The sequence below is a fragment of the Calidris pugnax genome, unplaced genomic scaffold, assembly GCF_001431845.1.
Source record: "Calidris pugnax isolate Ruff unplaced genomic scaffold, ASM143184v1 scaffold25, whole genome shotgun sequence".
Lineage (NCBI taxonomy): Eukaryota > Metazoa > Chordata > Aves > Charadriiformes > Scolopacidae > Calidris > Calidris pugnax.
Window position 1 is genome coordinate 14,740,310 of NW_015090805.1, and position 24,111 is coordinate 14,764,420.

General features: G+C 37.0%; 1 long non-coding RNA gene across 4 annotated transcripts in view; it reads right to left on the reverse strand.

Annotated features, from left to right (window-relative positions):
* Positions 1 to 24,111, reverse strand: part of LOC106885784 — a 301,614-nt gene that overhangs the window by 47,776 nt on the left and 229,727 nt on the right. For all 4 annotated transcript variants that reach the window (XR_001411500.1, XR_001411497.1, XR_001411499.1 and 1 more), the window contains one exon: positions 18,423 to 18,476. This is a non-coding gene — a long non-coding RNA (uncharacterized LOC106885784). The remainder of the gene's footprint in view (positions 1 to 18,422; positions 18,477 to 24,111) is intronic.

Sequence of the window (24,111 nt, forward strand, 5' to 3'; positions counted from 1 at the left end):
TGGAAGCCAGAAGCTGGTTTATTAATTCCTGATTTAGCAGGTTTAGCAGCACGCTTAGTGCCTCGACCTGCCCCAGTGTAATTCCTATCCCAACGCTCCCTTTCAAAAACTGCTGCAGTGCTTAGTTGAGTTGCACACCTACATACAGGGAACATCTTCACAACAGCAATCCTCTCTCAAGCTTCAGAATGAAAAATCCTTATATGTCTGGAATTGCATGGACGTAACTCAGGAGAAGGTGCAGATGGCTTCCTGTTCCCTACTGCCCACCAGGTTGCGTAGCAAGAATCCTCCACTTATTTTTCCCAGGACTCATTCTTGACTTCAATATAAACCAGGAATAAAAAGGATGCTGCAAGGGCACTCTTAGTACCATTGATTTCTCAATCACTGATAAAAAGTTTTTATGGTTTTACTGCACACCTTTCCCATAGGACCCTGCATGAGTCCTGGCTGCTCAGAATTTAAAATCTTATGCAATGTTATTTAAGAGAAGCATTTTGCTTAGCTGCCTTGAGCCAAAAGTATCCTTCAGTAAGGCTATTTACTGAAGTAATGCCCTACCTGCTATAACTGACTACAGTCTCACACCTCGGTAAGGCACGGTTCACTGCTCATGTACAAAGACAGAAAATAAGTATTTTTGAAACATCCTTATTTTTTTTCAGGAAGGAAGTTACATACACCTTTATATTCTTATATTCCTACAAATGTGGGCATTACTTTCCAAAACATCAGAATGTTTTGTAGGCAAGTATATATGTACACGTATCCAAACACTGCCTGCACATTTTGGTAATTTACTCACAAAAAATGGGGCCTGTGCATGCACTTTGCTGGGTTACATTCTTAGCAGGTTGAGTTCTGTTAGACAAAAAAACCCCACAAGTTCAGACCGTAACTCTAAATTGAAAAGAAATAACATATGCATTATAGCCCAGCATAGGGTGTGTTTTTGATTCAAGAGACTAAGGCATCAATTAGTTTTGAAGCAAAAATGATTAAAACTGGATAGGAAACAGTTTTCTATATCCCATTTTTCAATTCCCTTACTGTGAATTTTTGAGTCTGCAAAATAATCTCACTCCGAACAGCACAAACCTTCAAATCTAGATGTCTAAGAGATTTTATATTGGAGTAATTAACTCTTTGTACATTAAAATGTTTTAAATATTCATTCTAGATTTTGACATCTTCGATATTTTTAGTACAAATGGCTACTCTTTCTATTTTTTTAGTTTGAATTAGCATGATTTTGTAAGTAAAACCTACACTTCAAAATAATCAACATCCTCAGATAACCCAAACAACGTAGAGACCGAGGCAGAAGAGATCAAAGGCATGGAGCCTTCTCGGAAGATTGAGCAGGCTATGAGTGATCAAAGGCAGGGGAGAGAGAACTCTGGATCTTAACTCCTGCTTCCACTATACATCTATAATTTAGAGGTTATTGAATTGTGGGGAGGGGAAGTAGTTATACATTAAATATAGGTTGCAGGCCTGGAAAGTTATTTAAAATACAAAAAATGAAGTTTGGTTGATGAAAACGTCCAGGCAGGATCTTTCACAATGCGTTCTAAAAGGAAATGGTGCAAGTGCAAGCAGCTTTCTTTTCAGTGAATTGGCATTTTCTGACAAAATCACACACACAAAAAAGGCACACCTATGGCTGGTTGGTGTCATCACAGAAGAGATATTGTGTTGTTTGGAAGTGATAACTCTCAGGAATAATGGAAAACTCTTGTTCTGAGTAAAGTGCTACTAACTATATTAGCTTGCTTTTCAGATTTAGAGCACACAAAACTCAAAATCTATCAAAATACAGTTCTATGTTAATTGTATGTGAAATCTATGTGAAATTCACATTGTGCAATCACATAAGGGCATTTATTTAGTTTTTATCCTACACATTTTGGTAATATTCCTGTGTACAATCAGACTTCTGTCTATAAGAGTTTTCACAGCTTACCAGCACAGGGCACTCAACTCAGCACTGAGATGAGCTTCCATGCAATTAGTTGAGTATCTTAGCTACCAGATCCTTGGTTACTTAGTCATTATTCATCTTTATCAGAGCTAACTTCTGTACTGGAGAAAACATTTTCAATTAAAATTTTCCTAAAAAGAAAGAATTATTGCCCCACAGTTTTGATTTGGCAAATCAATTGAGAACATTTTCTCAGATAATCTTTAATAGCTACATAGAAAATAAATACCAAACATGATGTGTACATATTCAATAAAGGAATTCAGCAATGCACAGTTTTATCAATGATACATGAATTCATATGATTCGTGACTTCACAGCTCATTAAATTTCATGATATTACATATATCTGCTGCCCCAGTGAATATATAACACTGTGAATGTCATGTTAACATCAAATTGTTTTCTTGATGGGGAAACAGGAGCTGCATCCCAGCCAATATTACCATAGTGTAGCTGAAAACACACTTGAGCTTAAGAGATGGTTCCAGTTCACACTTGATAGCCAAAGCTATAGACTTGGACAGAGGCTGATGTATTATAAATAAGCACAGAATGATTATTTGAGAACCTGAAATATTTTGAACCATTAAACAAAAGCACAGAGCATAGTCTGTTAGTTACTGATTTGAAATTTTCAATACCGAATGCCTGAACAGCTCAAAGGAGTTTTCAGAGGACCAACAAGGGTCATGTATCTAGAAGGTGTTTTTATCTTTCCTAGAAATAAGCAGAAGACCTTTATTTTTTATTTCAAATTATTTTTCACCCAGTCCTGTTTCAACATCTTCCTGGAATTCTGAACTACTAGTAACTATTTACATAGGCTGTATGGACTTGAGGACATTAAAGGGATTTTACTTGAAATTTGTATAATGCTTAGTTCTTTGGGATCAAAGACAACAATTTGCATTTTTTTTAATTACAACAACAGGTAAAGCAACCTTTGAACAAGAATGATCCAATATGAATACAATGCTTTATGATCAGTACTGGGCACATCCTGGCTTCATAACTAGGAGGTATTAATTGTTCCAGTGGCTCAGAGGTAGAGTATCTACAGAAATGTGCACAGTGTAGGTGGAGGGACCTGTCTGGTTTGGTTTCCAGAAAGACAGTTGTTGAAGAGGATCAGTTTATAACACTGCCACAAGACATTCTGTAATGAGGTACACTCAAAGGGTAGGCAGCTTCAGGGTATGTAAAGGGATGCTTCTGAAGATTTTCTCATGCCCTCTTTTTTATATTTCTCCAACTGTAACAGGAAATTAAAGGTTACTAATCATTTAATCTACAAACACGCTACTTTCAATTTGTTAACAGATGGTTCATTCAGTACAACTTCAGTGGACTATATTTGATTACGTATCTGCTTCCTGAAAAGGTATTTTTCTAAAACACTATGGTAACCAATGCTTGCAGAGCATGAAACATAGCAACCAGATTTCTGGAATGCATTTCTGGATAGCTTTTATCAAGCAGGAGAGACGCAGAATGCAACATGCAGAAAAGAGTCCCCTTAGTTAAAATGCACTCAAGTTCTGCAAACAGAATCTAGTTCTGTCTTCAGAGGATTAATAGCAGCCATGGGATTGTGAATTTAAGAGAAATAAACTTCCACAGGGAATGTCAATTTCCTATATGAATTTGAACAATATATGCTTGATAGAATGTACCGTTGTGCACAAAGTATGCAGTAACTATGGCCTTAATCCAGTATGTCCAGTGATGAACCTTTTATTTCCATGCTCTGGGAGAGCAATGGATCTGTATAATGTCTTAGGCCTTTATCATGCAAACTCTTACACTTGTATTCATCCTTACTACAATTAGCCTTCTCACTGAAATTAAGGGAACCATCCATAACAATACAAGCAAGCACACAGAACTTTGTTGAGTATGGGAGCCTTGAAAACAAAGCCCCCTGGTTAATTATGTAAACATAAAAACCTAGTGGAGTAAAACTCCTATACTTTAGACCATCTCAAAAGGCCTCAACAAACAGTAACATATAAAATTAAGATGAAATAAAGAATCTATCATCTACCTCAGCTCATTATCTTATGCTGGTATCTACTGACAACTTGTAGCAGTTTCAAATAAATAGCCAAGTGGCTCCTCCTAGATGTGTGTGGGCGATCTTCTCATAAATTATCTCCTTATCTACCTGGCAAAAAGTTGCTTTCATCACTAATAGTGCCTACTTGTTTCCCTGAACTTCCTCCCCATTTGTCCACTTCCATCTGTCTTCAATGGTATCAGTCATCTTTCTTGCTCAGGAGATACATGGAAGTCTCCATGCCTAACAAAGAGCCTAGGATGTCTCAACAACCTAAATAAGTAGGCATAAGTACTGCTTTGCTCTCAAAAGGTGTGGCAGCATACTGTAAGTACCTAATAATGAAAAAGAAAATTAATACAGTATTTGTATTTTACATTGACAGTCATAATATAAATACTAATCACTAAGTATTTGCAAATAAAATTTATCATAGGAAATAACATTTTTGCCGAACAAGACTTTCTACCACTGTTTCATTCAAACTTCCTTTTGTGATTTTCATTCTGAAAGCTCTTCTTTTTCTGTGGGAGAATAATTACTCATCTCAAATTCGTTTACAATAAACTATTTGATTTCTTTATTTTGTCAATACCTTTTGAGTCAATGCGATGTGATCAAGCTCCCTATTTACTTTTCACATTAGGGAGTCTTTTACCAACAATAACTCCTATTCTACAGGCGTATTGCCCATCCTGAGATACTCTGCAGAGAATACACGACGGTGCGTACACACAGACACATATGTAGTCAAAGAACCCTTCTGAAAATACTGCTTGGCAGTGAAACACATGTGTTACTCTCTGGAGTACAGCATATGACAGAGTAAACTCTTCACCTCTCTCACACCCTTTCTCTCTCTCTCGTGAAACCCCCCTTGGAATTAGGTTCTGGAGCCGAGGACATAGAAGAGACTAGTATGGATCAGTGGGTGTTATAAAAAATTAGAGTTATTTAGCTGCTTGTGGCATCATCCCCATAGTACTGTAGGTACTGTATGTACCTGCTACCGACAAAATACTCACTTCTGGAGAAGAAGGATAATTGATAAATTGCTGCAAATTAAAAGCTCTGCTCTTCAAGAAAGCAGATTCTGCTCCTGATGTCAAGTTGTGAAATGTAAATCATAAAGTTTACAAAAATTTTTAGGCAGCAACCATACACTTTTCAGGTAAATGTGAGTTCCTGGAGGAACTACTCACATGCAATGCCTAACCCCTAAAAGTTAAAAGTTGCTTATCTGAAGTCTTAAATATCTCATGTCACTCAAAGCAGTAAATAATGCCTATTGCAACTATAAAAATATGTAGCTTTGCCTCTGCAGGATTTGTGAAAACAAGATTATTCGGCATAGACTGATTTAGGTAAAAATCCAGCACAATTTTTATATGAAATCTGGGTCCAAATTCAAGCCCTGAATTGTATTCTGAATTAAAGTATTTAGTAGGATGGACACTGGGATTTGAAATGCTCTGCTCTTTCCAGTTAAAGAAAAAGTTGCAAAATGAAACATCCATTTGCTATTTGACATTACACAGAACTGTGCAATGGCCATGAGAAAGACAGTTGCAACATTTATAAAATAACCTGTGACACAAAATAAAAACAATGCAAGGAAATCCTGTTCTCAACATGCTACAGACACATTTTTGCAGATAACAGAATTGTGAACAGTTAGACATGGATTAAGATTAAATGATCAAAAAATTTTAAAGTCTGATATCAATGAAAAATTATCCATTTAATTAGTTATGCATTTTTTTACACATACTGTACACAGATATTTTGAATATGTATATTTTTAAATATTTTTTTCAGAAACTCTTTTGTTCACTTAAACAAATACTTTAAAACCAGAATTTCCTTGGACCTTCTAGCAGAAATTAACACAAAACTACATCACAATTGCAGAGGTCTGTGAAATATAATAAAATTAATTTTATATTTGATAGAAAGACTCTCTTCAATTGTTCTTTGTTTTTTTTTTTTACTCCATAGTCTTCTAGCTTGTGTTTGATTATTTTTAGAGGCCTCTCAGTCCCTGAGTGTTTAAATATTTTCAACATCTTGTTTTTTCTGTGTACTGCACACAGTTTTATTTTATTATCTTAATTGCATTTGCCTATCCTCCCTTTAATACTCACTTTGAGTATATTCTGAATACAGGTTTTCTAGGTATCTCCCTAGCATTGCTTAGTTAGAGCACAAGGTGGCGGGTTGCCCAGGTACCAGCAATCCTTGTTGGGCACAGCAGCATTGACCAAAGGGAGCGCTCTCTAAAATTCCTTCTGCCTTGGGAAAAATCTCACAGAAGAGCTATAAAGATGCTGTATTTTGGAATCTTTGTTCTTTTACATCTTAAATATAGGGTTGATTGAAATCCAACAGTAAAAAATTCTGGCCTTTTTTATAGGTTGTTATACCTTTTAACAGTGTGTCAGACCTTTCTGAACTACTCTTGAAATAGATACCAACGTTCATGGATCGAATGGCTACCCCTCACAAGCCTCAACTTCCAAAGGTCTTTGCAGTGTCAGTCAAGACATATAAATCTGTGCTCTTTCACCTAATTGGATATGATTTTCGTCATTATTGCTCTTTCCTCCTCTTTTATTTAGCATTTCCACATGCAGAATTTTTTAACATTTAAGAAAGTTTCCACAGCTTCCCTGTTCCTCCTTCCCCCAAATCTACAGGACTCATCACACAAAAGCAGAACACTAAGTAGCAGATGCTAATACAATAGTTTAATGCTCCACCAGGAAGTAATCAGATATTATATGAGCAGTATAATAACCTATATGGAATAAGGTAATTTCATTGTTCATTTTTATCTTGTCTTTGTATTTCTGTTCTTTGAGGGAACTTATTTCCCAGGAGTATATCTATGATGTACTATTTAAATGACAGCATGGTTAACATGAATTCTTATACTCTGTCTAATCAAGTCCATTATAATGATAATATTGTACAATGTTTAGGAATATTTAATTGCCATTTGAATACTTAACCACACAGACACCTACTGTTTATTTTAATATAAGGTTTAATTAATCTCCTTGTTACTGCTAAAATGCTGTGTGTGAAAAAAAAATACTCTATAATACATATCATCTGTATTTCATAATTTCTCATCACCAACATATTTTACTTGGACTATACCCATCTACTTGCTCCTTCTTACTTCAGTTTACCCTTTCCTGCCAGACTATAATCTACTCTAAATGCTTTCCTACTCCTTGTTGCTGTTCTCCCTTTAAAATATCAAATGCACTTAATTGTCAATATTTCTATCAATTTTTAACTTCTCCTGATATAAATCCCTAAAAAGTCCTACTTCCTAACTGGAGCACAAACATGGAAACATCAGCAGTTGCATGGTAAAAAATATTTGCATTTTGCTGAATCAAGGTATCAGATGACAACATTTTATCGTAATGATCTTTTATCTATATCCTACATGTGTATATCTATTATTGCATTTATGTAAAAAAAATAATCATCTTATATAAGTATTTTATAATTGTTTGTAAAGGAATAATTTTATTTGGTTTTATTTGGAATTGTGCTTTTTCCAGTGTAGCTTGTGCCTATTATTTTTTTGGTAGAGGAATAAGCAGGATCGTGAGCAGTACCTTTGAAACAAATTTGCATGGAGAAACATTAGAAAATGCAATGCTCCATAAAATATATTTTGTTCAATTTAGAGATAAAATTCAATCATTTCAAGTACATAAGAAGATATTAATTCTCCTTAAACTGTGAATGTTAACATACCTAACTACGATATTGCTAATGATATTTTTGTAATGTTGCCATTACAACTACATGCATTATAGGCACAGGCTTATAGCCACGCCTGTTGATTAATTTATTAAGTCTCCAAGTAACACTTGTGACCTTCACTGCCAGTAGATTTCCTAATTTGATATTTTTTGTCAATGTTGTTGGTTTAGACTATAATTGTTCTTATATGATTTGCCAAAATGAATGCACATGAATTGTAGTCTAGAATTAGCATTTCTGTACATGTGAATAGAACATGCAGAATAATACACAGTACTTCACAGTAAAACAAATCTAAACTCCTAATTTATACTTGTGAAAATAATGGGACTACTCACATGAATAAGCGCCTTCACTGGTAAAATTTGCAAGTGGGGCTCGGGCCTTGTGAAGGATGGCAGGAGAGAAGGGAACTGTTTGGTAAAGCACGTTAAACATACAGGATCTTCATTTGCCTCTCCTAACCTTTGCAGCTAAGAGATGCTCACAGAGATCCTGACTTCCCTGCTACTACTCACCAAAAAGGCAAGGCTGGTATTATAATAGGAGCAGGTTTTCAAATCTTCAGTAAGACTTGGAAACAAGATATGTAGCTGCTTCCCTATAAAGAAATTACCAAGCCTCTTCAATGTCTAACCAAGAACGGGAAAAAAACCAACATGCCAGAAGTCTTTTTTCAGTTGTCCTGGTTTCAGCTGGGACAGAGTTAATTTTCCTTCTAGTGGTTGCGGTGTTTCAGATTGGTATGAAAAGAATGTCAATAATGGGTATTGTTTTAGATGTTGCCAGGTGTTGTTTATATTTTTCAAGGACTCCTTTTCAGCTTCCCATAGAAGCTGGGAAGGAGCCTAGACAGAGCAATGGAACAGCCAATGGAATATTCTATACCATAGATGTCATGCTCAGTATATAAATGTGGGTTGGCTGGGGAGGGTGGGGGCACTGATTGGGAAGGTACCAATTCACTGAGTGGTAAGAGTGACTTGTGTCGCTACTGTTACTGTTATTTTCCTTTTCTGTTATTGTTCTATTAAACTGCTTTTATCTTAACCCACGAGTGGTTTTTTTTTCCTTTCCCTTTCCCCTCCTTTTCTCCCTCTTCTCCCTTTCTTTCTGGCAGAAGGGGGAGAACTGCATGAGTGGCTACAAGTTTCTAGCTGCCGGCTGGGTTTAAACCATGATACACTCATTTTTTGAGATGGGGGAGAAGAAGTCATAGTACTGAAGGGCATAGGTACGACAGTATTAATGGACAGCCATTATCAGAAAAATAAAATATTGACTTTCAAATGCTATCAAGGTTCTAAGTGATTACAGACTTTGGTATTTCATCTGCTTGTTTAGTTGCCAAAGGTGGAATTTGGGCATTTAAATCCAGGTATTAAGAACTGAAAATCTTCACAAACTAAGATGAACAGAAAGCATGTATTTGTGTGAGACAGGCAGTGGGTATGGCCTAACTACACGTGACAGTTTTTTAAAATTACCGTGGCTACTTTTTTCAATACGAAGCAGCAGAGCTAAAGTTGTAAAGGTGCACTGCAAGCCATTATGGGAGTCTGAACTAACTCGCTGATAAAATTCCGGGGAGGAAGAAATCTACCATTCTTGTTTAACAGCCCTATTAAAATGGTGGTTTAGGTGACTTGTGAGCTAAATGTCACCACCATCAAACCCTGAGCACCTAGAATCATGACCTCCTTTCCACAGTGAGTGTCATCATCATATGCATAAATGTAAGTCTGAAGTGGGAGTGCAAGCAGGAACCAGTATAAGCCATTAAGCCTTTCTAATATCTACCGCTTAGGGGCAAAACACAGTAATGCTGTATTGCTAGAAAAAACAAAAGCCATTCAGAATCTGCCCCACAGGAAGAAATACTTATTAAAAATATGTCTTTTTGGTACAGTTTGAAATGTATAATCTGTTTTAACAATGTTGAGAACAATGTACATGCAGATTGCGCAAGGTTCTACTAACCAAAAAGCCTAGTCACAGCGTTATGACAGCTTCATGACATCTAACCGTCACAGCAAGTGAAAACATGGAAAAGATGGCAAGTGGGAAGAAGTACTTGATATTCAAGGAAAAATATTAATGGATGCGTCTAAAATGTAACTACCTTTTAACAAGTCATGCTTAGGAATATTTGCATAATATTATGCTTTAAATTGCAGTGTGTACAATTTAATTTTACAGTGTCGCTCCCAATAAGTCTGGCATCTGTACATTCCCTGGGTCCAACCTAGCACTCTTGCATCTCTCTATCAGAGACGTTTGAAGGGTCAGTGGAGGAAGTGGCTCGAAAGCAAGACAACCCAGACAGACATGAAGAAACCCCGGGTTGTGGAGAAAAACTGAAAGCCCCCAAACAAATCATGTCCTAGAAAACTGTGTACAATGAGAAGGGATGCTCCAGAGCACCCTTCATCCTTTCCCTGCATATATTCTTTCTTAAATTATTCTTCTTCCTCTGGATAATGCCTGTTATAAGCATATTAGAAGTGCATACATAAATATATACATACATACATACAGTCCATGATAACAACCTGCAAAAGAGCTGAGAAAGAAAGGTGTACAGAACAATTTAGAAATATGACCGAAGAGTTTGAAAACAAACAAAAAACCTCAGTCATGAAGAATTATGAAGCAAAGTGTATGTTCCATATATATCCTTAATCTTTGGTGTCGTATACTTCCTAGCCCATTTTTAACCTTTTCCTTTCTGCACTCCCCACTTTTTCCTAAGAAGTAAATTATTAGATACATGTGAAATGTTGGCTCGGGGATTTTTTTTGTTTTAAAATTATCATGCTTCTTAATCAATAGAAATAGACAAAAAACCCCACAAAGCTATATGTGTCTGGTCTCATTATCAATGTGAACAAAGACTTTTCTATTAGATTGTGGCATTTTGGAATTAGGTTGATGCATCTGCTGGGGAAAGCAGGAATTGCACCACAGATCCTGTGAGCCCAGGATGACAGACATGATATTTTTCTCCTACAACATGAGAGACAACTAAAGGCAAGGACACCTTGCAACAGTTAAGGTTTCTATTCTGTTTACACTTAAAAGCATGAAGAAAACTTTACAATCACTGAGTCTCAAGGACACAAAGACATGTCTATGAGTACACATTCAAGCACCATCATTTTCTAGCCAGTACCTACCACATTCAGCCTTCAGAGTGATACATGGGGAACAGATTTAGACCTGTAAATCTGCCACTTCCTAGCTTTCATATGTTTCACTCAGTAACATAAGTAGCTTCCTTAGAATATAATTTCTTTACAGTTTAGTTTCTATTCCAGAAGAACTAGACGTGCTCGCTAAAAAATGTTTTGTTTTGTTTTAAAACCATCATGAGATAATAGGATACAAAACTTTAGAGCACGTTACTGTCTTAAAACAGAATTAGTAGACCAAACTCTATATTTAACTTCTTTAATTATTTTACCTGCTGGTGTCTCCAGCAGGGAAGTTGTAAAAGGTTGGAAAATGTTTTAACTCATTTTTAGCAAACCTTTCCTCCTCACCCTTTCTACAATTTTCTTCCTGCTCATTTGCTTAGTTGCATTCCTATAGATCAGAGAACAAAGTTGTCAATACTCTGTAAAAACTACCCCCAGAGATGGATATAAAACTGTAACTGTTGAGAAAGCACAAGATGATTGTAGAATGGCTGTTCACATTTTTCATATATTAGGAAAATTAAGTAAATAGCCTCAGGCATAAAAGATGCAGTAATAAAAATAACTTCCTGAAGATATCAATGCAAACTAGGAAATAATACTGCTGGTATATTTAGATGAAATTTCCCTTAAATGTTCCAGGAAAAACTACTTAAAACTAAGCCTTTGGACATATGACAGTTTTTTAGATACTGTAAAACATGAAACAAGTTAGTATCTCATCCAGTTATTAATTTTGAGAAAATGCCAAAGCCACAACAGTTATAGCTCTACTGTTCCAAGCTGAGGCTTGTAGTTCACAGCTCTTGTAACTTCTGACATACTACTGTTTGGAGGTATTTGAGAAAAAAATATTGTACATACACTATCCTATTCTTACATATCTGACCACTTTTTAAAAGTAAACTTGAAGCTCTACAGAATCAAGTTGGTGGGATGTTTCTCCTGAAATACTCACATAGTCTACTTCAAGTGACTGATAATTTATGTTTCATTTTTGATTTCTTTATGAAAACAAGAAAATGTAGAATGAAGAACAAAGGCATAATAGGTAATCACCTTAAATATTTGCTTTAAAAATGTCTAAATTTAGAATAATTAGGTATGAAACTATTTTTTCAGGCTTCTTTCTCCTAGTAGTAACAATCATGAGACTATTGCATAAATAAAGAGATTTAAGGAATAAAAAACCACTTGGTTCTTACTTTTGAGCATTGGATATACTTGCTTTCATAAATATTGTTAGAGGTACCTGAGTCTTCAGTTAGATGGAGTCTTTGAAAATGTCCTCTGTAACTGCTAAGGCTACACAGTTAAAGAGAGTGTGAAAGGAGGAGTTCTTTCATACTCGCATCCAACAGCTGAAGCATTAGTGAAATTATCAAACTTTGAAAGATGAATGGTGGCACAAAAAAGTTGCCGAGTTTGCTGAGAGCCTGATCCTGCAAGTGGCTTCCTGGGCTTGTACAAAGATCTGTCAAAATCTGTCTTCTCTGAAAACAAGGGCTTTCTCTGTCTGGATGTAGCTCCAAGACTGGAGTCTATGTAGTCTATGTTCATGCTAACAACTTAGTATGTGAGCTGTGCACAAAAAATATTAAAAATATTTTAATTGACTCTATATGGTTATGTCTACCGACAAAAGAGATGCTGTGTATTCCACACACACTAGAACCTGCTGTTCCAAAGCTTATAATTAATTTCAAAAGATCCCAGAAATTCATACTTTCCTTTAAGAAAGACAAAAAGAATACTTAGTGGAAGAGCTGAGCTACCTGAAGGGAGACAGGGATCCTGACTTCTTGAATATACACAGTTGGTCAGGACCACAGCCCTGATCTGCTAGTGAAGGCTGGATGTCCCTTCTCCAGTCAGCTCTCTTGATGGTTGTGGCACATGCTGCTTTTATTCTCCAAGGGCAGCCCCTCTCCATACCAAGGTGCCATCTGCATAGGAGGGGTTGGATCCACCATTACTGAAATTGTGTCTTAACTGTGTGGGCACAGCATCTGACCCAGGACGCACAAAATGCATGATCAAGGTAAGGGAGAATTTCTGGTTTGTCCGGGTTTGGGGTGGAGCAGGGCCAAGTTTCTGCTCAGTGAGAGAGGCTCTTGCTTACACTGGTTGCAGCTGACCTGGTTGTTTACCCTGTGGAGGGGTTGTGTGGAGGCATGGACAGATCAGGTGACCCAAAACTGACCAACAGAGTGTTCCATCCCATCTGCCATGCTCAGTATAAAAGTGGAGGGTGCAAAGGGCTCAGGCTGGCTCCTCTCCAAGGGCTCTTTTTTTGGGTGACTGTTGCCCAAGGAAGACACTGTCAGTTCATCTACCTTCGATCCCCATCAGCGTGTTCTGGAATCCAGTTCCCATTCCTCACTGAGACCAGTCTGGAACTTTCCCAGTGCCTGCCAGTGACATCCTCCTGGGAGCTTGATATGGTCTTTTATATGTATTGTATCTATTTCATTATTTCCTTTTTATCTTATTATTAATATTTCATTAAAATTGCTTAGGTTGGGTTTTTTTTTTTTCCTAAACTCATCATTCTCTTTATTTCTCTTCTTCCTCTCCTTAGAGTGAGAAGTAGGGGAGAGCATTGAGGGTCTTCTTGTCATTGACCAACCCAGCCCAAACCATGACACGATTATAGCTTCCTGCTGGGAAAAGGTAGTTGTCTGTGCTGTCACCCTCAAGAAAGTCAGTCCAGAGCAGCAAAAACCTTGGGAAGGTTTGCCATCCAAGTCACCCACAGGATTTAGCATAGCTGACCAGTAGCTATTACTACATAAGAAGGGAAAACAGGACTGAAGTTAGGACTAGTTAATTAAAAATACTGCAAATGAAAATGTATAGGTGAAGCTAATGGGAGTTCTGGGAGCTTTCATTACTTATATAAACTAAAGAGAAATACCTTTTTAGCAAACAAAAATGCCATGTTAGTTATAGGGAGACCCACAAGCAGTCTTTTTATAATTACTTGTACTAAACTCCTTCATATTCTTGCACACCCAAGCTGAAAGAAATAGCCCTTCTAACAAATGGCTTCATTTAAGGCCTGTCTCAAAACACACGCATTCATATATTTTTGTCATTGATTAAAACAAAGGGCTTAGAAGAACTTCTTACTGCTGGGCATTATGAGAAATATCTCTGAATTAAATTATTTTCAATAGTGAAAACTATTAGCACATGAATGAAATTGCATTCTTTTAATAACAATACTGTCTTTTAAAAGACATGTTGCACTCACCCGGAGATACATGGTATTCTGAGTATGGATGCATCCAAACCCCAAAACTTAGTCGAGAATCTTCTTTTGTTTTACTTCTGCTTGTTAACTGAAGGGGCAAACTGAAACTATTTGGTCTGTATTGTTTCTGTACGAAACTCAGCCCCATGCACAGAAACAAGCACACAGTTTTATACCATACAAGACTTCAAAATAGCAACAATATAGAAACTGCCGAGTGGGATGAAACCCAAGGCCAGTGCCTCCAGTACCCATCTCTGAGAGAGGAAGGACCAGATGTTTCAGAGAAGGTTTAATGAAACATAATTAGTAGACAGTCATTGGTTTATTTTATTCTAGCTTGTATATCTTCTGGTTTATAGTTTGTTTGTGAACAGATCTGTGTATGTATCTGAGACCTGAGCAGAGAGTGATTAGCTGAATCCCATGGTTTTGTTCAGGCATAACACTGGCAATCAGATTTCCTGTGTGGAAACTGTGAATCCAATTTTCACTCCCAATGACTGTTCTTTGCATGTGCTTTGTGTCTGCCAGTAACTTCATGTGACAGAATAGTCCAAACTTGCTAAAATTTCTGAACATTTCAAAGATGCTTAAGCACTGTTGGAGTATAAAAAACTTCAGAATGAATTTTCATGCCAGTTACCAGAGCTCTTCTGGCATACACTTTAAAGATTACTTCCTCTCCCTCCTCCCCAAAATAGTTATTTAGAGCTTTTAATATTTCATATACAACCCAAATTCACTCCTTGTAATGAAAATAGAAAGTGCCATCAGCAGCCCAAAAGTGCATGAAATACAGATTAAAAAAAAAAAAAAAAAAAAAAAAAAGAAAGAAAAAAAAAATTAAGGCATTCCACCAGCTAAAATAGAAAGACTTTCTGGGAAACAAGAGCCCATCCAGGTCAGCATCAAATCAGTCTGTTTCACTTTTGTGTTTTCTTTTATAATTAATTTTCTTTAGACCCACAGGAAATGAAAAAAAAAAAAAAAAAAAAAAAAAAAAAAAAAAAAAAAATTATCATGTTCATGTTGCCTTTTCTATATCCATATAGGAAATGTCCCATCCACAGTCACTGTACTGTACAGATGTTGTATAGAAAGGATACACCCCATACTTCTAGCAGGCTTTCAATGCCTCTGAGAATACCAGAAGGCTTGCAAACTTTAAAATACTTCTTTTTTGTGTCAGAGAGCTAGTTATTGTAAGAATTGCTGTTGACCGTATCTACAGAAAATTCTATTATTGCACAGTATTGCAATAGCAACCCAATGCCTCATTCACTAGACAGTCATTTAGGCTCACAGCATCATACCCTGCAAATACCAACAGAACGAGGGCTCATCAAAAACACGAATGATCTTGAAAATACTTTGATTCATGTTTTAAGTTGGTAGAAGGATGTGAAAGGTCCCAAATCAGCTCCCATTTCATTACAAGTAGAAATATCAGCACCATCCTCCATGTCAAGCTGCTCGTTATCATCTGTGTTCAGCCAAGCCCCTTACCTCACCACATGTTCATAAGCTAGAATCCAATTAATTAATGGAAATCCGCAGCATACATACAAAGATATATTATGTCCATAGAGCAGAGGTATCTATTTCCTACTTCATGAAGCTACATTCATCACAAGTAAGGACAAAAAAGCCCATAAATGAAGCCAGTAAGGAGACCAAACAATTAATAACTGTGAAACTTCTTTTGGGGGTCTTATCTCTGCCTTTGGACTGGTTTTGTTAAAAAATGTCATTGACTGACAGATATATTTTATCCAGAAACATAGACTAGGTGATTTTTTGGGAGTGGGAGGCCAGAGTAAGAGGGTAGGGAAGGTACAGGGAAGAGGTGAGAGAAAATAGTTTATTTATTAAAAATGCAGTTTAGATGATCTAGATGAATTTGACTTTGTTCTCTTAATAAAAGACAATTATTTGTTCTATTAAAGAGGGGGTTGAAGAAATATTACTGAAACATATTGATTTTTGTTTCAGAAAAATGATTAATGGTACTTAAAGAAACAGACTGTTAAAAAAATGAAATTAAATTTGTTATTTGAGCCACAATTATTTTTTTTCTTGGATTTTTCATATTGATGAATAAACCAATTATTATTCCAAATCAATCTAAGCATTACAATTTCATTACAATTTATATCTGAAAGGCAAGTGATATGACAAGCTCTTCATGAGATACCTTGATAGAAGAAGAAGAAAAGAGATTGTCTTTTCTGCTAGAGCTGTTAAAATTATATTATTAACAGATTAATTAATTGTTGATAACTATATCTTGCAATGTTTTTAACAAAATGTCATAAACAAAATTGCAAGCCTGAATAATGAACCTTGGAATAATGACTAATTGGTAATTAATGTCAAATATCCAGAAAAAGAGGGCCCTTTTTTCATAAAAAAAAAGTAAAATTTGCTCCTTGATTGATGCCTTGCAACTAATCTTTTAATATGAAATGCTTTTGAGAAGTCTTCAAGATTGACATTTGAAATCAGTAGGTGTTTTTAAATCCAAGACTTCCCTCCCTGCTTGCAAGACTCATGGCAGACTAGTTTGCAAACAAAATCCAGGAATATCAGACTAGAGGAACCAAAAAGACAGTGCTAGCTGAAGTCTACATCTGCTTTTTAAAGGAAATAAAGGTATTGGGAAGAGTGGATTTGAAATGAACTTCCAGGAGAAGATCTAAAAGGAACACAATTCTCCTTGGTGAACTGTGACTGAGAAAGCTTTCTAGGTATTGGCAGCGTAACAGAAAAACCCAATGATAAGAAGTTAGAATGATAAGATGACAAGAGACCACCTCATCTAAAATAAGATGAAGCTAACAGGACTGATAAAGTGTTAGAGCTACGAAACATTTCAACATGAAACAAGAGAAAGACTTCCATAGGAATGCTATGCTTCGTATTTACTATTTTATCTGCATTCAGTTATTTTAACTAGGGCTAAAATGAGTCTATTGAAAAGCACAGGAACTTTGCACAGGAACTGTACACACAACCTAAGACAAACCTCATCTGTATACTGTGAACAAAATATTCCATACAAAAGGGATTTTTAATTCATTTTGTCCACCCTTTTTTCTCCCAACAAGGTATCACATTAAGGCTCAAAAAATGATCGAACTGGGTGTAGGCAACATTAAAGCTCTACTGCATGCAAATGGTATCACCCAACGCCCCCATTAAAACCCATAACAACGAAAGAGATGGCCAAAAAAGTGTCTTTTGCAAGCTGTACCTACAGCATACAACCACAGTCAAAGTGGAATTCCACAGGGAAAGCATACAAGCCAGCCTAGCAACCTATGCTCAGTGAGATTGTGAATTAGCACTTCAACTTGACGTTGTAGTACCCAGCAAATTAGATCATTAACTGCAATTTCATTCATTTCACAATTGCATTCAGATCTACAGAAATTGTGTTTATAAATTTCCAAAGCCATCTCCACTTCCCAACAGCCACTCTAGTACTGCTGTGTCATTCCTGTGGTGTTAAAACACCATCTCTGGAGTTCTCATCAGACAAGTTTGTTTGCAGTGCTGATATTATGGTAGGTAGAGGGAGATGGACAGCACCCAGCAAAAAAACCCCTCAACTTGCAAGGCTTTGAAAAAAACACAAATATCAATGCAACGCATGAGGAAACTAGGACAACAAGAGAAAAGAAGGGAGAGAAAGAATAAAATTAAGCACATCTGGAAAATAACTTCCTTTTCTAATTAAAAATTATAGAACTCTGTAAATTTCAACAAATTTTTCAGATTAGATACCAACAGCTGCATTTTGAACATATTTATAATAGATTTTACGAAGTTTCTTCAACAACACAGAACACCGATCTCTCAGAATTAGTTGACGAATGTCTTGAAAAACATTTTTATGAAAAAAATTTGACTATACATATTTGCTTACCTGATCAGTTAAAATAAATTCGCTGGCCTGAGCAGAATGCATTGTAAAAGAAATCTGTAAAGAAAAAAAAAAAAAAAATGAACATATTTATAATAGATTTTACGAAGTTTCTTCAACAACACAGAACACCGATCTCTCAGAATTAGTTGACGAATGTCTTGAAAAACATTTTTATGAAAAAAATTTGACTATACATATTTGCTTACCTGATCAGTTAAAATAAATTCGCTGGCCTGAGCAGAATGCATTGTAAAAGAAATCTGTAAAGAAAAAAAAAAAAAAATGTTTAATCATAATTCATTTCTCTCTCTCATCTTTTTGATGACAAATTAGTAACAAAGAGTTGTTACTATTATATAGAAATCACAAGCAGCAAAATCATACTAAACCAAAATCTTCTTAAAATCAATTAGGTCACTGTTTTCCCAAAAGAATCCTGACTGTGAGGCAGGATTATATTTATAAACAATGGTACTAAAATACCAACAGACATAGTATACTGTGATATTCAAAAGGATTAAAGGTATCTGCTATGTATTTGGTAACAACTTTTGTGTCTTTTTATTCAAATACAAATGCATAGCTATTGTTTTCTTAAAGGATTCTCAGATTTAGAATATGTCCATCTGGTTAAAAAAAAGCATAAATTTCATATTAAATGTTCATCAGGGCATTTGAAAACACAGAGTTCGTTTGCTTTCTATAACTTCTCACATAAACACAGTATGAAAAGAATGTTATTAAGACTGTGATGCAACTAATAGAAATATTGGAAAATGGCAAATGTTAGCCTGCCTATGCAACTTTTATTTCTTCAATGAGTATGGAATATGCTACAGTTGCTTAGTCCCATAGTAGTCTTCATTCCTTGTACAAACACACATTCAAAAAGTTCAAGCACTGATATTTTGTGTTGATTTCATTGCTTAACATCTGGACTGGAAAGATATTTATGGAGTAGTATTCAAACCCTGATAGAAAAACGGCAGTCTGTTGCTTTAGTCTGTACTCTCTAATCATGACTGAATCACACGGGCTCCGTTTTTTCAGAGGACTCAGCATTACTCAGTGCTTTATACATTCAAGGTACATGATGGTTTCAGTTGAAGACAAATACCAAGCACAGTGCAGATTAGGTGACAAACTGGTGTAACAAAAATGGGGAACACTCTAAACCTTGATGCAATGCACTTCACATCTTGATGTGTGAACTCTGTGTTAAATCAGAGGACTGAATTTTATTCTCCAGGGCTTTAACCAGCTTTGTTATGAGACTTCTTTTTGTTTTCCTGAGAAGGTCTCAGTCAACAGATACTTCTACTTTCTGTTTCTGAACAGGACTGTCCCTTACTACAAACCAAATTCACCCTCAGAGATGTCTCATCCAGTCACTGTCTAGATCAAGGAGAGTATGAAAAAGTGTGTTACCAAGTAAAGAAAATCTCCCAACATGCATTTGCAGAGGATGGTTACATCAAGCTGCACAAGCCACGCTACTACTGTTTGACTTTAGCACTTCAATAATGTTATAACACAGGTTTTCTTGATAAGTAAATGTCAATTCAGGGTGTTGGAAATGGAAAAACCTTCAGAAATTCTGTTAGGAGGTGGTAGCTGCCAACCACAAACACCAGTTCTAGTGCTGGAATGTGTGGATGGTCCTCCTTGAGGTCAGGCAATAACTGACAGCATACCATCCTTACTGCAAACTGGTATGACAAAAGGTTCACTTGGCAGCATTTCACTAAATACTAGTTGACCACTAGGAAACTGACTAAAGAAACAGAGTTTCAATCCTGGACTCTGGAAATGAAGTCTTATAATGGGAAGTGTCATATGATGTCAACGAAAGACTCTTGAAAAAGACTATGATAACACAGACAGACAGTTCTGTCACCTCTCTTCCATTCACCAGACACAGCAGTTTCTGGCATACAGAACATCATTCCCTATACGAGTATTGACCAATGCACCTTGCATTTTTCAGTAAAAGACAAGCCAGTGACCATGATGCTGAGAATTTTGCAAACAGACCAATAAACAGCAATGAGGAAGGGTACAGACATACTGCAGACCTTGCCAGATCAGCCCAATTATCAGCAAACACTCGAGTGTATGCAGCTAATAAAATACAGTTTTCTGTTGGTTACACCAGCATCCTTCTGATGTAGCCAGACTACTTTATTTTTATTTAAAAACTGGGATCTGGGTCAAGCAACTTTGAGCTGAAAGGGTCATATCCTCAGCATTTCCTTAGCCACCTTCTTGTTTGTGCTTCTTGAGAACTTCTGTCTCATTTCAGAAAGTCCCATTTATCATGGGACTAATCTTCTTCATCCGAACTTCAGTCCTGTTACTGGGTTTGCACCACTGGACTGATGCAACTGTGCAGGTCACTGTAGGTAAAACAGTTTCTCTGCTCAAATCTAATAGCAGGAAACTTTTCAGTGATTTAACAGCAAGAGAGTTTGAGCAAATGCAAAACCAGTTAAAAGATGATTGATGATAGTGTAAAGGATAAACTGAACAGTGGTCACCGTGCTTTTGTAAGATTTGCTGTACGGAATCCCTTACTCTGATGCTATACACAGAAGTGGAATGAGTTTTACCAGGAAAAAACAAACCAAAATGAAACAAAAAAACAACCCAACCAAAGAATACCCCAAAAACCATAAACAGAACGTGTACTGCTGCGCAATCAATTTGAAAAACATTATAGAATCATAGAATCATAGAATCATAGAATGGTTAGAGTTGGAAGGGACCTCAAAGATCATCTAGTTCCAACCCCCCTGCCATGGGCAGGGGCAACTCCCACTAGAGCAGGTTGCTCAAGGCCACATCCAGCCTGGCCTTGAACACTTCCAGGGATGGGGCATCCACAACTTCCCTGGGCAACCTGTTCCAGTGTCTCTGCACCCTCATAGTAAAAAATTTCTTCCTGATATCTATGGGTTCAGAACAGCGAGACATTCAGAAGAATACCTGTATCCGCGTGTTTAACTAAAGCCATGTCTGCCTGAGAAAGACTACTTCTTTGGGTGCTTGAAGTCCACAGTTTCACTGATGACTGTTCCTCTACCATTTCCTGACAGTATTGTAAGGAAAGCTTTGGATTTGAACTCCAGCCACACCGGTTATATCCTACCATCCCCAACCACTCATGGTTAGACTCCAGAACGAAGAACATCACAGAATCACAGAATCTTCTAGGTTGGAAGGGACCATAAAGATCATCTTGTCCAACCATCAACCTAACTGACAAAAATAGACACCCACACAACAAACAAGGAACATCATCACAGAGGTGGTCCTGATGATTACATTTGTTTAGCATCGGAGAGGAAACATCTTTCACTGTTAGACTTTCAGGTAGCCTTTCAGTAACAACATGATATGCATGAAAACTAGCAAGAATAAGTGGGTTAATGACAGACCAGATGCAATTTGCTTATCTTGGCCACATCTCAAAGCTCTGATGGACACCCATCCCTGCTGATGCAGGCACTGCTGCCAGCACTTCTGTACCAGTCAAAAGCTCTAAACATATGACTGCTCTGGGACAAAAAGGCACTTTTTTGCATCAGCAGCTCTGCTTCCCTCATCAATTATGTCACAGTCTCTTTCAGAACACAAAATATTGCTCAACCCTCCTTAGTCTACCTGTAGCTGTATTGCTAAGAGAAAGTAACTTGGACTCTTTACCTATTAATGAATCCCAAACAAACTGTTATCCCCAGTCTCACTGGAGTAACAGGCACCATCAAGAGGCTGATGGGGGAAGAAAGGACTTTTTTACCTGTGATAAAGTCCAAACAGGAAATGAAGCAAGTTTGCCTTCTAGTTTGCAGAGTCTGCAGACTCACTCACCAACTTCTCATTTTCGAACTGAGCACATATGGTATGATGTAAAAAGCATCAAGGTACTGAGACAATTCTCATGCAATTCTAAATATACAATTTTTATGGTCACTTTTGAGAAGATAACAGTGTTGTTACTCTCTTTTTATCCTTTAAACATTTAATAGTAATCCTATTTTATGCGTATTAAGTCACTTATAACGAGATTTGTGAAGGTATTGATTTCAATGGGAGTTAAGAGCTAAATATCTTTATATGGAGACACAGCCTTCATCCTATTAAATCTCTACATTTATTGTCTGCACACAAATCATTATGAAGTAGGCATTATTCAAGAAAAAGCTCAATAGCAAGAAAAAAGTCCAATTAACAAGGAATTCAATGCAATTATGGAAGTTCGGAAGTTGCCTGGGGTTGTGTTTGCCTGCAAATCATTGGGGAAGGATGAAAAGGGAAGAGTTTGTTTCATCCCCACTTCCAAAGTATTATTTTCACTTCAGCTCTACATTATTAATTTTTAAAACCTGAAGTATCAGGACTTCTAAGAAAGTCACAGGTTAGGAACAAAGATGCCATTAACTGGGTTTCTGGGGGATCTTTATTTTGCAACACTATCATCAGTGCTGAGGTTAGCCCTATCAATAGCTACAAGGCAACAGACTGGGGTTCTTGTCTATAGCTCTTGGATGTTTGTAGATAATTAAAATGGCTTTTCTGACCCTAGGCTTTTAGACATTAGGTTCAGGTCAGCAGAAATAATGCTGGAATGTACACTTTAATGCCTAAACTTCTTACCTCCAATTCCACCCCTATTTATGTGAAAAAAAAAGTTAAAGAAATAAGAACTGAGGACCAATAGAAATGGACGCTGGCTAATTAAAGTAAGGATTTTTTTAAGTACTGAAAACCATTTTATTTTATTATTATAGACTCAATCTTTCCATAAAAAATGGCACTATAAATCATCCAGCTAACAATGTAAAGTCAACAGATAAAAGAAATCTACTAGTCTATATGCCTGCCTAAGGGACACCAAAAAAGTTGGGGAGACGGGGTGAATCACAGTTGAATATCCTTGTGATAGCATCAAGGCATTTCACAGCGTGTATTTCATTGCAGTGTTTTTATGGCCCTTTGAAGTACAATGCTGTGATGAGCTTCATACACCTTCTTACACCAGCAAAACACTTGGCTGGTTACAAACACAACAGAGAATGTGTCCAGTGAACTCTGAGAGCTGCAAATGCCTGCCTTCCAGTGTGCAACAGATTTTACCTCCCTGTCAGCTACTCACAGCGCTCCAGCTTGGAATTGGGTTTCTGTTCTTAGGGTGGATTCAGATATATCATGGTAAATCACTCTTAGGGTGGTGGAGATGTTCATTTTCTCAGTTTTTATCCCTAACACTTTCCTAGAAAGCCACTAGTTGTGCCAAACAAGGGTTCCCAGAGCGACAACGATGGCTCAACTCAGCATGCAGTGACACACGGCAGAGATACTGGTTTCTCCAACTCAAGACCTCCTAGGAGAGATAGCTGCCCATTCAGACAGATACTGCCAAGACTGAAGGAAAGATCCACAGTTTGAGATGGACTTTAGACTGGCTGCCCTGATTAATGCTCCCATGAAACAGAAACATGGCTGAATAAAGTGGAGGAGGCTTTGTCCTCGCAATGATTGGGGTAGTGCTGGAGCTAAACGCTACCAACAGTGAGAGGAGGCTCTGGCCAGGTGGGTGTGGAGATAGCCCTCACTGTGGCAGCACCCGAGCGCCTAGGAGAGACCACCGCCACCCCAACTCAGAAGTCCTATCCAAATGGATTCATTTCACTCAGCGGGCAAAGCTCTGGTATTGCTTACACTATTTACAATAGAAGTAGTGCAACAACCACGCAAGAGCTTGCACTATCAAGCAGGACACACTCCTACCCTCACAACTGAATGACAGCATGTTCGTTAAACAGGATTGGTTCTAACCCCATTATGCAGCTGAAACAAAATTAAAGTTATATTACATGGCACCAGAAAGTTTAA